The following is a 16,394-nucleotide window of genomic DNA, read 5'->3' on the forward strand; positions in this document are numbered from 1 at the left end:
CTAATGTGGGACTGCACAGAAGAACGAAGATGAAAACAGGGTTGTACCTACCTGTAACCATTGTTCATTAAGTTCTTCAGTGCAGGCACATGTCCCCTACCTCCTGCCTCACTGTGAACTCTCTTGCAAGGCCCAGTTTGAGATTGCGGAGATTCAGGAGAACGGAAAGGAAGGGGTTACTCCTTTCAGGTAGTCACATCCTCCTTCAGGTCAGTTTGGTGTGGTGGTTAAGAGCAGCAGGAATCTAATCTGGAGAACCAGGTTTGAGTCCCCACTCCTCCACTTGAAGCCAGCTGGGTGACCTTGGGTTACTCACAGCTCTTCCAGAGCTCTATCAGCCCCACCCACCTCACAGGGTGATTGTTGTGGGGACAATAATGACATACTTGTAAACTGCTCTGAGTGGGTGTTAAGTTGTCCTGAAAGGCAGTATATAAATCAAATGTTGTTGTTGTTACTCTGTATCAGGCTGGAGCGTGAAACAAACACAGGAGCACAGGAAGTGATATGCAGAATTTATTTATTTATTTAATTTATATCCTGCCCTCCCCACGAATGGGCTCAGGGTGGTTCACAACATTCATAAAATACAATCAATTAATCATAAAACTATAAAATCAATAATAATCTTAAAACAGTCATTAAAATGGGCCAGACGTCATATCCGTAGGCTACTTAAATAAAAAGTCGGGAGTCCATATATAGGCATACATATGGGCATAGCACATGGCCGAGGGCAGGCCCAGAAAAAATGGTAGTCTTAAGTGGAAGAGGGGGGACACCCACTGGTCCTCAGCCAAAGGCCCAGCAGAACATCTCAATTTTACAGGCCCTGCAGAACTGTAACAGGGCCCGCAGGGCCCAGATCTCCAGCGGGAGAGCATTCCACCAGGCCAGGCTGGTTGAGGCCAGACGGATGTCCTTCAGGCCGGTGACTACCAGGAGTTGCTTGTCTGCAGAGCGCACTGCCCTGCAGGGGACGTAATGGGAGAGGCAGTCCTGCAGGTATGCAAGTCCCAATCCATAAAGGGGTTTAAACACCAAGGCTAACACCTTGAACTGGATCCAGAACTCCACTGGGAGCCAGTGCAGCTGGCACAGCACAGGATGAATATGTGCTTGAATTGATGTTCCAGTAAGAACGCATGCCACTGCGTTCTGGACCATCTGTAACTTCCGGGTCAGGCCCAAGGGCAGCCCAGCATAGAGTTAGTTGCAGTAGTCTAGCCTGGAGGTGACTGTTGCATGGATTACTGTAGCCAGGTCCCAGGGCAAGAGATAGGGCACCAGTTGCCTGGCCTGTCGAAGATGAAAAAAGGCAGACCTGGCAACATTCATGACCTGGGCCTCCATTGAAAGCATGGCATCCAAGGTCACGCCGAGGCTTCTCGCTGTCAACGAAGGTTTCAGCCGTACCCCATCGAGGGTTGGGAGACAGGTCCCCAGCTCAATCACCCCAGGACCCAGACACAGAACCTGTCTTCAGGAGATTCAATTTCAGGTGCCTCTGACATAATCATGCCGTCACGGCCTCAAGTCCCTTGGCCAAGGAATATGGAGCATGATCAGACTGGCTATCCATCAGCAGATAGAGCTGGGTGTCATCCGCATACTGGTGACAACCCAGCCCAAAGCTGTGAACGACCTGGGCGAGGGGGCGCATATGGGCATAGCACATGGCCGAGGGCAGGCTCAGAAAAAATGGTAGTCTTAAGTGGAAGAGGGGGGACACCCACTGGTCTTCAGCCAAAGGCCCAGCAGAACATCTCAATTTTACAGGCCCTGCATTTAAATAGCATTGGGGAAAGAATCGCCTCCTGAGGGTCACTGTATACCAAAGAATGGCAAGCAGACATCTGTTCCTCGAGTGCCACCCTCTGTCCCCGATCATGAACTTAGAGTCAAACTACAAGTGACGTGTTACACAGGTTGGACACTAGTCGGCTTCCCTCAAGTTTTGATGGGAAATGTAGGCGCCCTGCTTTTACAGCTTGGCTCTCCATTACAGCTGCAAGACCAGGATGCCTACATTTCCCATCAAAACTTGAGGGAAGCCAACTAGTGTCCAACCTGTGTAAGACGTCACTTGTAGTTTGGCTCTCAATTAAAGTAGATGCAAAAAAGATCTCAGGTTGTTCCAAGGGCATTGGGACAAAGATGCCTATGGCAAGTTTCCCTTTGAAAATATAAATTTGAGGAGACTTCTGGTACCATCACCCCACGTCTGGCCTTATTTGCTGTGAAGGAGGAAATGATTATTATTTTTTACATCCTCAAGTCAACAAGAAAGGTGGGTTCTAGAAATTAGCAAACACTTCTATCAGCAAAGTAGTGCTGGCTTATGATCTTTGTCTCGGAGACAAAAAAATCTAAGGGATTCTCACTAGTGATGTTAAAAATGCCTTTTAATCTAAGATGCTATTAATACATCACAAAAAATATAAGAGAGTTATATTTAAAACTGAATCTATCCCACACAGGTTTTAAAGGACACTTGCAAATGTAGAATTCACATACAAAAAATGTCAATCTTGTTTGCAAAATGGTATAAATGCTTTCAAGACTATTTCTCAGTTGGGCAGCCTGAAAGAACCCATTTCTTTCTCTCCAACTAATCCAGTTAATTAGGTCAATGCCCTCCTCCTGCTTGACTAGTTAGTGATAAATTCTTCTTGGTTTTGAGCCAATTAGGTGCTAGAAAGCCATTCAAATTGCAGGCATGTCTGGGAATTAAGACTTCTTAGATGGGAAAGAATTGTAAATCAATAAATATTGCATAAAATTATGCCTTACTAATATTTGCCACAGACAATGTATTATGCTAATGAGGATGCTACTAACTACACACTGTTGGGAAGCCAGAACATATTTCCAATGTCCAGTTTTATTTTATTTTACTTTTATTTATTTTATTTAAAATCTGCCTTTCTCACTGGGACTCAAGGACAACTACACAGTGTAAGTCAATACAATCAACAGGATGGGAGATTCAATAAGCAATGCAAATAAAACTAGGATTGCAGAAATCTGAAACCAAGCAAAAATCTGACAAAAATCTGAAATAAAGCTTAATATTAACATGACATGTTAAACAATGCAGAAATTACATGGTAAGATAATACAGCAACAGTGGTATAGTACACACACAGTCCCTTTCTTTTCCTTAATGCATCTTTCTGAACCATTCCCTTGTAGTATAGCTCTATTTCCTGTGTAAGAATGCCTACCTGAGTAATTCAGTTTTCTAGTGTCTGCAGAATTCCAGGAGAGTGGGAGCCTTCCTGACCTCATCAGGCAGGCCATTCCATAAGGAGGGGGCCACAACAGAGAATGCACATGTACAGACAGTTGTTGCTCTTGCCCATTTGCAGGAATGCACCTGCAGAGGGCCCGGCTCAGATGAGCAGTGTTGTCCTGGTGGAATATAGTGAGAGAAGCAGTCCCACAGATATGAAGTTCCAAGGTCATGTAGGACTTTTTAGCCATTACCTTGAATTTAATCTGGTAACTGCTGGGCAGTGACTGCAGACTGGGAGTAATATATATGCTCCATCTAGCTCTTGATAACAGCCTAGCTGTAGCATTCTAAACCCACTAGCATTTTTGAGTTGACTTTGAAGGGAGACCTTTGCAGAGTGCTTTACAGTAGTCTAGTCATAATGTCACCAGGGCATGAATCCAAGTAACCAAATTCGCCAGGTCAGGGTAAGAGTCCATCTTCCAGCTAAACAGAGCTGAAAGCAAGTGTTTTTGCAGCTGCATTAACTTGCTTCTCCAGCAGAAGCAAGTATGATCCCTAGGCTCTTAACCAAGTCAGCAAGGGTCAACTGAACCCCATCAAAGGTAGGAAGCAGAATATCCTCCAAGAGCTTTGCCTTCTTAACCAGCATCACCTCTGTGTTGTCAGGATTTAGTTTCAATTTGTTCACCTGTATCCATTTAACCACAGCAGAAAGGCAGCAATGCACCACTGCATCATCAGGAGATTTGGATAAGGAGATATAGAACTGGGTGTCATCAGCAAATTGATACCAACCAACCACAAAACTGAATGATTTGTCATAAAGGCTTTAGATAGAGATTGAAAAGTGTGGGATATAAGAATGCATCCTGTGGAATCCCACAAGTTAGGTCCTACCGTGATGATAACTGGCCTCCAGTGGCAACCTTTTGATTTCTGTCCATGAGGAATAGTTTGAACCACTCCAAAACATATCCCCTAATACCTACTTCTACCTCTAAAAGCCTCAACAGCAGTTTGCACGAGCTATATTAAATGTGGTCTATTTCAGCTGAAGCATCATTCTCTCCACCTGAAAAAAAAAATGAATGCAAAACTAAAGGCAGGGAAAGATTTTCATTCTTAATACATTACTTAGTGTTTGCTTTCTTCTCCCAAGCTTTAGGGTGAGCCTGAAAAGCATCTGAAACCTTTCAAAATGTACCTCTATTAACGAATTTGAGATAACATTGGTTCTATAGAGCATTTTTAAAATAAATGTACCCTGCAAAACCAGAAGGGAAGGAATGGTTTATAATCTTGGAAATGTTGTATCTTTCTTTTCCCTGGTCTGGTGATATTCACAGAGAATACCCTGGAAACTGATACTTTCTTTTCTTTCTTCATTCCTTGTCTTCAACCACTGACAAGGCCACAGCAAAAACAAAGGATCAGTGTCAAACAAACGATCAGAGCAAAAAAAGTCACTTTTTGTCCTTGAAGTCTCTTCACTGCCATAATTTATCACCCTGGCGGTTTCATGTGATTCACATCATCTCACAATGGGGCACAATCCACCAGGAAGTTCTCTTGTACAAATCAATACCATTAATTAAATGTACCCTCAAAATAGAGCTATGACAAAGGAACCAAACTGGGTGGTAGGTTCATTCTCACCACAGCTGACCGAGACCACATCATCTTAGTGTTACAAATTTTCTCCAGTACTTTTTTATTTTCAGAAGATAAACATCCACTCTTACTAAATTATCTGCTAATGCTGCTGACGTGCACCCATAAATTGGCTAAAACTATTAATTCATGGCCACTAATTGATGTATAACAAAAGATGTGACTGTAAACTTGCAAAGCAATAAGATGAGAGATATTATTATTATTATTATTATTATTATTATTATTATTATTATTATTATTATTATTATTATGTTGCCTTTCCTTTTATCTATCCAAAAAAGAGTCAGATATGGGATTGAGTTTAGAAGATGAAAGGCTTTACTTGAGTTTAGTCAAGTAAAGTAGGAAATTCCTGTTGCCTTATGTGGATATTGATTATATTTATCTGGGGTGAGTTTAGCTTATGTTTTGATGACTGTGTGATTTCTCCACCACAAGAAGATTTCAAAGCTCAGCTCGCATTTGCCAAACCATCATTCATCATATTTGTGCCAGATGTGTAGAGGCATAACACAGTGGGGCTGGGTACAAGTTGTATCTTTGGTGAAGCATTCAGATGACCCCAACCAAACAGCTCAGCCAAGATGCTCATCCAGTTAGCCATTGAAACATTGACTGGATGCATGCATACTTCATAATTTAGTGAATCAGTTTTTGATGCCCTTGACTTATAACTGAGTCCACGTTTACCAGTCCACATCAATATATTTATTGTTTGTTTATTTACTTCATTTATATCCTGCCCTTCTCCCCAATGGGGACCCTAAGCAGCTCATTCTCTTCACCTCCATTTTATCCTCACAACTACTCTACGAGGCAGGTTAGGCTAAGAGTGTATGACTGGCTCAAGGTCACCCAGTGAACTTCCATAGCAGAGTGGGGATTCAAACCTGGGTCTCCCTAGTTAAATACCCTAGCCACTATATCACACTAGCTCTCAACAAGCCTGCTGAAGGTGATTTGAACAGGAGTGAAAAGGGAAATGTGAACTTAATTATGCTTGTTTTCATACTGGATCCCTCAACTGACTCAGGCTGCAATCTCAAGCATGCTTTCTTGGGAATAAGCTCTATTGAACATAGGGGGACTTCAGAATAAACATACATATGATTGTACTATTACTCTCTATGGAAGACGGTTCCAAAATTGTTAAGAGAGGGCTGAGGCACAGAGTATACTGTAGCCTCCCATGAGACACCGTATTGTAGTAATAGAAATAGCTGTACAGTGCACTGCCCTCACATAGTGGACTGGATCCTATAAATCATTTCCACTAACAGCAAAGCCTTCATCTGGCCAAGGAGCTTTCTGCTAGAGGCATATGATGGCAATGGAAGTTTCCTTGTGCCTGCAGAAGGCTCTCAGCACTACAGAAGGATTCCACTCGTAGTAGAACAGAATCACAAGACCCTACCCCTTATTTTTCTTTTCAGCTTCCATGATCAGAACTGCTACTTTTAGAAGAGTTCATTACTAGTAGTTCATTAAACACTATTGACATTCAGGCAGCAGTTAATGGAATGCAAAGACAGTACAGTTTGTTATGCTCAAGTACTTCCAAACAACAGGGGAATGTGTGTTGAGTTTAGAAAGAAACTGCGAGGAAAAACAGGGGAATCATGGTGATAAGAAACACATTAACTGTATCAACATAAGGAAAGTATAGCTGACGTGTCCCTATCTCTCTCCTTTAAGAAGAAGGGCATTTTGCATTTAAATTTCTTGTTGTGTTTAAAAATGTGAATGTGTGATTTGTTTTAGTAGCAAACATGTAGCTGTTAAAGAACATCAGAGTACTATTCCCACCAATTCATTACCAATATTTGCAATGTTACCACCACTAAATGTGGAAAGAGGGATAGGGAGTAGGGCAGAGCTTATTGAGAAGTTAAGGCTCTCCTATGTTTAGCTCTAGAAGGTAAAGCTTATTTCTGGAGCACATGCTGAATTAATAAAGGGAGTTGTTGAGATGGAGAATGATGCTATAAGCTGCTTTGGGTCCCCATTGGGTTGAAGACTAGGTACAATTATCTAAACAAAGAATGTGCAAAGTCTTCAATGAGCAACCACGATCAGGCTACGCATCTGTGACAAAAGAATGATGAGAGATTTTAAGGTCCTTAGCACACTTAATGCCACTCCCCCTCTGATTTTATTTTTGCAAAAATGAAATGCTGGAAAACTCCTTAGGACATGAAAATCTAGAATCTAGAGAAAAAAATTGAAAAACAAGTATAAAGATGAAATCTTTCTGAAACAAAGCATAACAAATTTATATGGCATGTTTAGCAATGTGGAAACACCCTAGTAGGTGAATGGCTACATCAGCAGACAGTATCCAACAGAGAAGCATATCGTTCCTGTTCCTACCGATGCATCTCTCTGAGCTACTTCTTACAACACAGTCCTATAATCTGGATAGGAAGTCCTCTTTAATAATTCAGTTCCACATCATTTGTGGAGAGCCAGGAGAGTGGGAACTTTCGTGACCTCCTCATGCAGGCCATTCCATAAAGTGGGGGCTGCCACAAAGAAAGCACGTGTGCAGGCAGCTGTTGATTTTGCCCAAATGCAGGGTGATATCCACAGAAGGCCCTGTCCAGATGAGCAAAGCTGCCATGGCAGAACATAGAGGGAAATGTGGTTACACAGATATGAGGGGCCAAGGCCATGAAGGGCTTTTAATGTAATGGTCGTGACATTAAATTGGGCCCAGTAATGATGAGAAGCCAATGGAGTGACTGCAGAATGGAAATGATATACATGCTCCCTCTGGCTCCTCCTGAGACTAAATGAGCTGCAGAATTCTGTATCGGAGTCTCCAAGTCAGCTATGAGGGGAGATGTATGTAGAGTGCATTATAGTAGTCTAGTCTCAATGTTACTGTGTCATGAATGCAGGTGGCCAGATCAGCCATGTCAAGGTAGGGGCCATCTTCCAGGCTAGTCTGAGATGATGCTTGCTTCAGCAGCACATATACTAAAACAGGCTAGTCTGAGTTCTGAGATTACTTTTTTGCAGCTGTGTTTACTTGCTTCTCCAGCAGCAGCACTGGATCTAGTATATATAATCCCATGGCTCTTAACTGAGTCAGCCAGGGTCAACTGAACCCCATCAAAAGTTGCAAGTACAATGTCCCTCAAGACCTCCACTTTTCCAACCAGCATCACTTCCATCTTGTCTGAGTTCAATTTCAATTTGGTGCTTTCAGCCAGTTGACAACAGCTGTCAAGCAGTGACTCGGTACCTCTACTGCATCACCAGGGGATTTGGATGACAAGATATAGAGCTGGGTGTCATCTGCATATTGATGGCATCCAATTCCATAGCTACTAATGAGTTTTCCTAAAGGCTTTACATAGAGGTTGAATAACATGGGGGATAAGATTGCATCTTGTGGAACCCCACAAGATATTTCCTACACTGAAGATAGCTGGTCTCCAATAGCAACCCTTTCATCCCATAAGGAATTATTTAAACCAGTCCAAGGCATTTCCTCTGATACCACCTCTGCTGCCAAACGCCTCATCAGGATGGCGTTGTCAACTAGGTTGAAGGCTGCAGGTAGATCCAAGAGGAGCAAAAATGTCTACATTCATGTGGAGGTCTTCCACTAGAGCCATCAGAGTTGTCTCTGCCCAGCCTAAAACCAAACTGAAAAGGGTCTAAAGCTCCAAAGTTGTCTAGGAAGGCCTGGAGTTGGTCAGCTATTGCTCTCTCATCCAGTTTGCCCAGAAAGAGTAGATTAGAGCCTGAGCAATAATTGGTTACATCGTTTTTGTCTAAGAACGGTTTTTTAGTAGTGAGCAGATGACCACCTCTTCGAGAGGCTGAGGAAAGAGGCCAATACCAGTTGGCTCTCCACCCATGCATGGTCTGACCATATCTTCCTTCCTACACTTGAGATTATGTTGTGATATATTTTATGTGATGCTAGGATATAAGCAATCCTGGTATGTAGAGGTGGGCATGGACCAGCATTTTCCCACGGACCGCCGGTTCGGGGTTCATGGGCTTCCACGGACCACAGTCCACGAACTTTTAACGGACCAGGCCCGGTTCGAGAACCGGTTCACGAACCGGTTCGGGTCAGAAAAGCCTTGGTTTTCCCACAGATTTTCAATTCAGTCGACTTTCCCCACCAAAGGTTCTCATGTAACACTCCTTGATTAGCACTTTTCCAAAGAGACAATCAACAATTTCCCCTCCCCTATTCTCACTGACCCTTACCCACCCTTGGGGGAAGGAGGGAGACTTGTGCTCCTGTCCAGGAGAGGTGGCTGCCCACAAAACCCACCTACGTGGGGCTGCATCAACAAGAGATGCCCTCCCTGGGGGCGGGGAGACCAACTCTCCATGATGGGGAATGAATGGATGTACTTGAATGAAAGCCAACTCCACAACAGGAGATCATGCAGCAATTCAAAGGCCCCTTGCTGGAATGGAAGGCACGCGAGGGAGGGAAAGGATGTCTTCCACACCTTGAGGGAAGGAAACTCATGCTACCCTGTTCAGAAGGAGCCTCTTTGGGCAGTGGACAACGAGTCCCATTTCAGTGACGTGGTGTGTCAGCTTGCTTGCTTTCAAGCAAGCTGACCTGGGCCACTGTCCTCCTTGTCACTGGACTTTGGGGATTGACCCTCAGAGGGGCCCTTGCACTCGCGGGAGCAGGACGGTCACCGACGAAACCCATTTCACCGAACATGGCGGTGTTGGCAAAGGAAGGATATGCTGGTTGGGGTTCGAGTGGCTGGCGGCCACCATGTGGGAGAGGTGGGTTTCGATGGGGGCCACCCCCTCCCTGCGGGGGCCCCCTTCACTGGCCCCAGTTGGGCTTTGAGTGGCTGGCAAGAGGGGAGCAGGGCGGTATTCCCCACCAGGAAGGAAGGTGTCTGCTGGCAGCGGCTACTGGGCCTGACAGGCCCAGGGAGGCGACACCCAGACGCCTCCCCTGAGGGGGCGGGGGGTCTGGCCGCTCGCCAGTGGCACCCCCCATGTGCCCGGCCGCCGAGCCAAAGGAGAGCGGGGCGAAATCCCCACAAAGGAAGGGAGGTGGGTGAGGACGGCGGCCGCTGGGCCTGGCAGGCCCGGGGAGGTGGCACCCATTCTGCCTCCCCTGAGGGGGCAGGGGGTCTGGCCGCTTGCCGGCGGCACCCCCCATGTGCCCGGCCACTGGGCCAAAGGAGAGCGGGGCGGAATGGGCCCGGCAGGCCCAGGGAGGCGGCGCCCAGCCGCCTCCCCTGAGGGGGCGGGGGGTCTGGCTGCGCTTGCAGGAGCAGGATGGTTGCTGATGATATCCACTTCACCGAACATAGTCAGCAATGAAGCTCATGCTTTTGCAACAGTCACTCCTCCCCACACCTGGAGGAAGTGAGCGGAATCGGCCTCACCACTCGGAGGGGCCCCTGTGCTCGCAGGAGGAGGATGGTCGCCAACAACACCCACTTCACCAACCGTGGTGCAGTCCACAAAGGCAACTCATGTGCTTGCCACACACCCCCTTCCCCACGGTTGGACATAACCAATGGAACTCCTTCCTCCCAATTGGGGGGGGGGTTGACATGACAGGTACCATGGAAAGAAGTTGAAGCCCACTAATGTGGAGGGTGGGAAATCCTGGGGTGCAGTTGCCAGCCCAGAACAGCACGAGGAACCCACCTCACAGACTTGGTGGCCGTGACCAAAGCATTCCCCAACTTCCATTGCCAAGCACTGGAGGGAGGGCCAGAGACAATGAGGGAGTGCCTAGCATAGGGGAATTAGCAGGCATCTTCCTGCAACACATGGTTGTGATGGGTAGTGCACCCATTGAAGGCAGCTTGCCTGGAACCCACCTCTCCAATGTGGTGTGCCAGTTGGGAAGGTGCCTGCTTGATTGGCGCAGGACTATGGCCTTCATAAAGGTCAACCTCCCCAGAAGGCTGTGTCACCTCCAGTCAACCGAAAACCCACCTCACCAACGTGGGGTGTGGGAGAAAAGAGGAGATTGTATGATGTCATGATGAGACAGAGAGAGCATGAAAAGAAGAGATGGAATAAGATGCGGCAAAAGAGGCTGGCCGAAGAGAAAACATTGGAGAATGTTATTCAGAAGAAAGTGACAGCTGAAAAAACCCCTCCACAGGGAGGCCTTCTCCTATTAAACTCCAGTTTTATTTTGCATGGAATAGCCATTTATTTTGGAAAAAAATGGCTGTTGGGTTGCCACAGCTATCAGGAATCCCACCTCTACAACGTCGTGTCCAGGATGGGAAGGTACTAGGGTCAACCACCACCTGCCTTACCTCACACGTTGGGGGAAGAACAGTTCTAGCGCCCCTCCTTGAAGGACCCTCTCACATCCTCGGGGGAAAGGACAGTCTCACCAACAAAGTGCCTTCCCTTCCACCTGTCAACCAGAGAGCAGCAATACACTTCTCCGACGTGACAGCTGCGACAGAATGGAAGAGTGCCCCTGAAAAACATACTTCTAAAGGTTGAGTTGAGGATAAAAGGGAGGCAAGTATCTGGGCGGTCACCAAGAAAAGTCACCACTCCCATGGTGTCTCCAGCACAAGCAAGGGGAAGGACAGCAAGAAGATGCAACCGTTTCCCACGTCTACAATGTGGTGGCAGCTGCAGCAGAACATCCAGAAAAGGAAGACATAACAACCACATGTTGGACATGTGTAATCCCACTTTGACGAGAAGATGCCCCCCCCCCCTGGTTGAGAGATAAGTCCACTGTCAGAGTCAGAACCCACATCCTCAACGGGCCAGGTGCATCTGAATGGACAGGAACACATGCCTTCCCCATCTTCGGGGAAGGCTACTAGAACTCCACTTTTGGGAGAACGCCTCCCACACAGAAAGGGATGTGGATGGAGGAATGGAGGGAAGGTGGTGGTGGTGGTGATCCAAATAGTAGCCGACGCCTTGCGTCTCTGCAACGCCTCTACAGCTGCGCTCAGTCAGAGATGGCCTACCTACCGCTGGCTGTCTCCCCTTTCTAGGAGCGCTACCTGTTGACAAAGCCCACCTCTTCGCCCGGGGTTCATGCAGCATCCAGATTATACGGTCTCTGACAGCTCAAGCCTTCAGGGACCAGATTGATGCATTTGTCCCCATGGAAAGGCACGTGGATTAAAGGAGCCATGGAGCGAGTGTGACAGACAGAAGACACCTCACCAATGTGGTTTCTTGGGTGGGAAGGTGCCTGCATGGTGGGGGCAAGGAAAATACATGTCCTTCCGAAAGCTCAACCTCCCCAGAACACCATGTAGGAACAACAACCCCTTACGCCTATCTTCATCAGACCGAAACACACCTCACTGATGTGGTGGCCACAGGGAAAGTGCAGGTCACCGGTGTCATGCCAAAAACGGTCCTGTCAGAGGAGATAGATCACGAAGCAGCCAAAGAGACTTGCCAAGAAGACTAGGTGGCACAAATATTCCCTCTGTAAAAGCGGCCTCTCTGCTGGAGGAGGGGGCGAAAAGGCAGAAGAAGGAAAGCACAGCCCCGCTCGATGAGAGCATTGCCATCAATGTTGTCCACAGTGGACCACAGCCGGAACGCACCTGTCTGACATGGTATGTGTACTGTGGGCCTGAGTCTGCCCAGCCCAAGAACATCCCTCGTGACCAGATGGAGTGGTGACAGGAAAGCTTGCATTTCAGATACCATGATTCATTGGCACAGCATCCATCACCCTGACACACACAGGGATGTGAGGCATGGAACATGGAATGGAGGAGCCTGCCGTCCTCAAAGCACCACCAGGACAGTGCTTTCATCGACTGTCCGAACAACTCACCTCCACGACGAAGCAGAAAGGAACAGGGCAGAGGATGGATGAGAAAGTGACAGCCGAAAAACCCTTGTCCGATGGGAATCCGCCAGGGAGGCCTTCTCCCATCAAACTCCAGTTTTACTTTGAGAAGCCAAAATGAAAAACCGAGGGGGTGCCACAGGCATCCGGAATCCCACTTCAACGATGTTTTGACCACCATACGAGTATATTTCCCCACAGGGTCTCTGGAAGCGCAAGCCTTCAGACCCCAGACAGTGCATATTCCTCTGGCCACAAGGAAGACCGCCTGCCAACCAGACCTGCCCCTGCGATGTGGGGACCACCATAGACGGACAGGACTTTGTCATCAGGAGGAGGATACCAGGGACAGGGCTTGTCATCAGGAGGAGGATACCAGGGACAGGGCTTGTCGTCAGGAGGAGGATACCAGGGACAGGACGTGTCATCAGGAGGAGGATACCAGGACAGGGCTTGTCGTCAGGAGGAGGATACCAGGGACAGGACGTGTTGTCAGGAGGAGGGGGAGGTTCCCCCCGTTCCCGACAGGCCAAAATAGAGTGCGCTGGTATTCTCACCGAGGGTGGAAAAAGAGGCCACATTCACCCAGGGGAAGCCTAATCGCACACCTACCAGGTGACCACACTTGAAGTTCCGGCTTAGCGTAAACTTAACGGCAGCTGCCCTCACCCACCTTCCTGCCTTGCCAGAAAGGGACAACAGTTGTCCCTTAGACTGCTTCTGCAACATACAAATTCTAATGGAAGTAGTAGAGTTTATAAAGAATAAGAGGAGGTACTTAGAAGGTGCCAGGGACAGGACTTGGCTGGAAATGCCCCCCCCCAAGTCACCCACTATTTATGGAGTGAAAAAGGCTTTGAAAGGAGTGAAGCGGAGAGAGCACCCCCAAACGTGCTGCCGGTGGTCCTAGGGTGGGTGTTTCACAGAGGCCAGCAGCAGTCTTCCCCCTGCACCTCAAAAGCCAGGCTGGAAATGTCCCCCCAAGTCACCCACAATTGAGGGAGTGAAAGGCTTTGAAAGGAGTGAAGCAGAGAGCCCCCCCCAAAGCGAGCTGCCGGTCACCAGAGAGTAGGTGTTTCACAGAGGCCAGGAGCAGTCTCCCCCTTGCACCTCAAAAGCCAGGCTGGAAATGTCCCCCCAAGTGACCCACTAAAAAGGCTGTGAAAGGAGTGAAGCAGAGAGAGCCCCCCAAAGCGAGCTGCCGGTCACCAGAGAGTAGGTGTTTCACAGAGGCCAGGAGCAGTCTCCCCCTTGTACCTCAAAAGCCAGGCTGGAAATGTCCCCCCAAGTCACCCACAATTGGGGGAGTGAAAGGCTTTGAAAGGAGTGAAGCAGAGAGAGCCCCCTCAAAGCGAGCTGCCGGTCACCAGAGAGCAGGTGTTTCACAGAGGCCAGGAGCAGTCTCCCCCTTGCACCTCAAAAGCCAAAGCACAAGCGCAGCCAAAAAAGAACGTGGGGAAATGAAGGCAAGGACTCAAGCAGACAACGCCCAAAGCTGCCTTGCACCCACTGTGGGTCTGTGAGTGGGGTGGCGTCACAGCACAATAGAACCCACCGGCAACCCAGATAAAAGGAAGAGATTTGGGGGGGGGATTAAGCCCGAGAAGAACCCAAGGACTCACAACGCAGAAAGAAATCAGTGTGGTAAAAGGATTTTTAAAAAAGTGCTCTAGAATAGAAAGGAGGAGAAATGGAGAAAAGAGAAAGCTCTCTTGCAGCTGAAGCCCCAAAGCCCCAAGGCACAAGCCGCGCTCTCACACACGCACACACAAAAATTCCCCACAGCAAGCAGTTGCTAAGCTAGAACTAACTCGCGTCCCCGTACCAGGAGAATGGAGCCGACGCTTTGCGCGCGTTGTCTTTTATACAGAAAGGGTGATCTCTGTTTAGCTGACAGAGATGCCAATCAAGGTTTCCTGGGCTAAGACTGGTGTGTTCCAAACGGGGAAGGTGGTTCCACCGTTGCCTAGGAAATTGTTTGAGCGGGAATCCTGGCATGATGGGCCAACGGACACACGGACAGAAAGCCCCAATGTTCGGCGCTTTCGGGAGAAAAACACAAGCCCACGGCCCGTGTGTTCGCGAAGCACGAACTGGGTAAGTTCGTGACGAAATTAGGTCCGTAATGCGGACCGTGCCCACCTCTACTGGTATGGATATTGTGGCATGGGGAAAAATAGGTGAAATCTTTTTCTGTGTGTAGAGAACGCCAGTCGTCTTTTTAAAAAATTATCAAATAAAAGATTGAGTTTTGAATGCTTTACCTTGTTTGTCTTAGGACTTTTGCTTGAGTGTGATCTATCAAGGTTAAAATCCCTTCCAATCAGTGTCTCACCATCTGCAAACATACACAAGTTAGAAAAAGTATCATGAAGAAATTCTAGTTGGTGTGGCCCTTTTCATGCATGGGGCCTGTAACTATTTGAGAGAGGCCTAGGGCTGCTAAGCAAACTAGGAAGTCCTGGGCTGGCCCTGATGTGGAACATTCAGCATGGATGTTGAAGACATCCAGAACTATCAGTCTAGGCATCTCCAGCACCATGTCCGAGAGCACCTCTGCCAACTCAGACAGGATGCTTATTGAGGAGCTAAGTGGCCAGTAGACTAGCAGAATATTCAATCTAGTTCCTGAAGTAAAGAGCATACAGTCAATGTCTGCTACAGTTTGTATGGGGAGTCTGCAGAAGCTTCTCGGCCAATACTAGTTGGCTCTCCACCCGTGCAAGACTCTGGAATCTGGAACATGGTTAAAAATAAATGCATTCTTGTATGTTACACTGTTTGAAATATGTCATTCAAAACAATACTGAGTTTGATAGAGGTTTTAACTGCCAGAACAAGTTGCCTCATAACACAACATGAACTGTAGGATGTTTAATTGATTCAGAATAGTATTTAATTTAACCTGAACACCTCAAATGTCTGTTATGGGTAAGTTGCAATGCAGAAAACCTCAGGGTTTGATTTTTATAAAAATTACCTCTAATATCAACAACAATATATTTGATTACTTTTACTCAAACAGTTATTTAGTATATTTATTATTTTTATATCCTATTTTGACAACTATCTCCCAAAAAAGGCATCAATAAAGAAATACTAGTTTGTTGTTATTTTGAAACAAGTGGGAAACCTGCAGGACTTGCGTCACTTCATTTCACCCTTTCTCTTTCTCTCCAACAGGATCTGAAACAAGCACAAAAGGTTGTAGCCTGCAGTTACACTGGCAGCATAAGGCTGGCTCCTACATTTGTATTTGTCATTTTCTGATGATCACAGCATCAAGTGGTAACTTGCATGTGTGAATGAGATGCCCCAGTGGACCAAAACCACAAAACACACACAAATATTTATTTATTTAATTTGTACCCTGCCTTTCTTTCTAATGAGGGCCCAAAGTGGCTTACATTTTTCTCCTCTCTTTCATTTTGTCCTCAAAACAACCCCATGAAGTAGTTTAGGCTGAGAGGGTGCAACTGGCCCATGGTCACCTAGCAAGCTTGCAAGACAGAGCAGGAATTCGAACCTGGGTCTCCCAGATCCTAATCTGACAATATAACCATTACACATAGATACTTTATCTACATCTATCCTATCAGGCTTTCTACATTTATCCAAGAACAAATACTTTAAAAAGTAAAGTAATTACTTTCTTGAAATAGTGAACAG

General features: G+C 46.9%; 1 protein-coding gene across 1 annotated transcript in view; it reads left to right on the forward strand.

Moving 5' to 3' along the window:
- Positions 1 to 15,968, forward strand: part of MTHFD1L (methylenetetrahydrofolate dehydrogenase (NADP+ dependent) 1 like) — a 253,352-nt gene extending 237,384 nt beyond the window's left edge. Inside the window, exon 28 of the mRNA XM_054988191.1 lies at positions 15,909 to 15,968. The gene's annotated coding sequence lies outside the window, so the exon portion shown is untranslated. The remainder of the gene's footprint in view (positions 1 to 15,908) is intronic.
- Positions 15,969 to 16,394: the final 426 nt, after the last annotated feature.

The sequence above is a fragment of the Eublepharis macularius genome, chromosome 1 (assembly GCF_028583425.1).
Source record: "Eublepharis macularius isolate TG4126 chromosome 1, MPM_Emac_v1.0, whole genome shotgun sequence".
In the NCBI taxonomy this organism is placed as follows: Eukaryota; Metazoa; Chordata; class Lepidosauria; order Squamata; family Eublepharidae; genus Eublepharis; species Eublepharis macularius.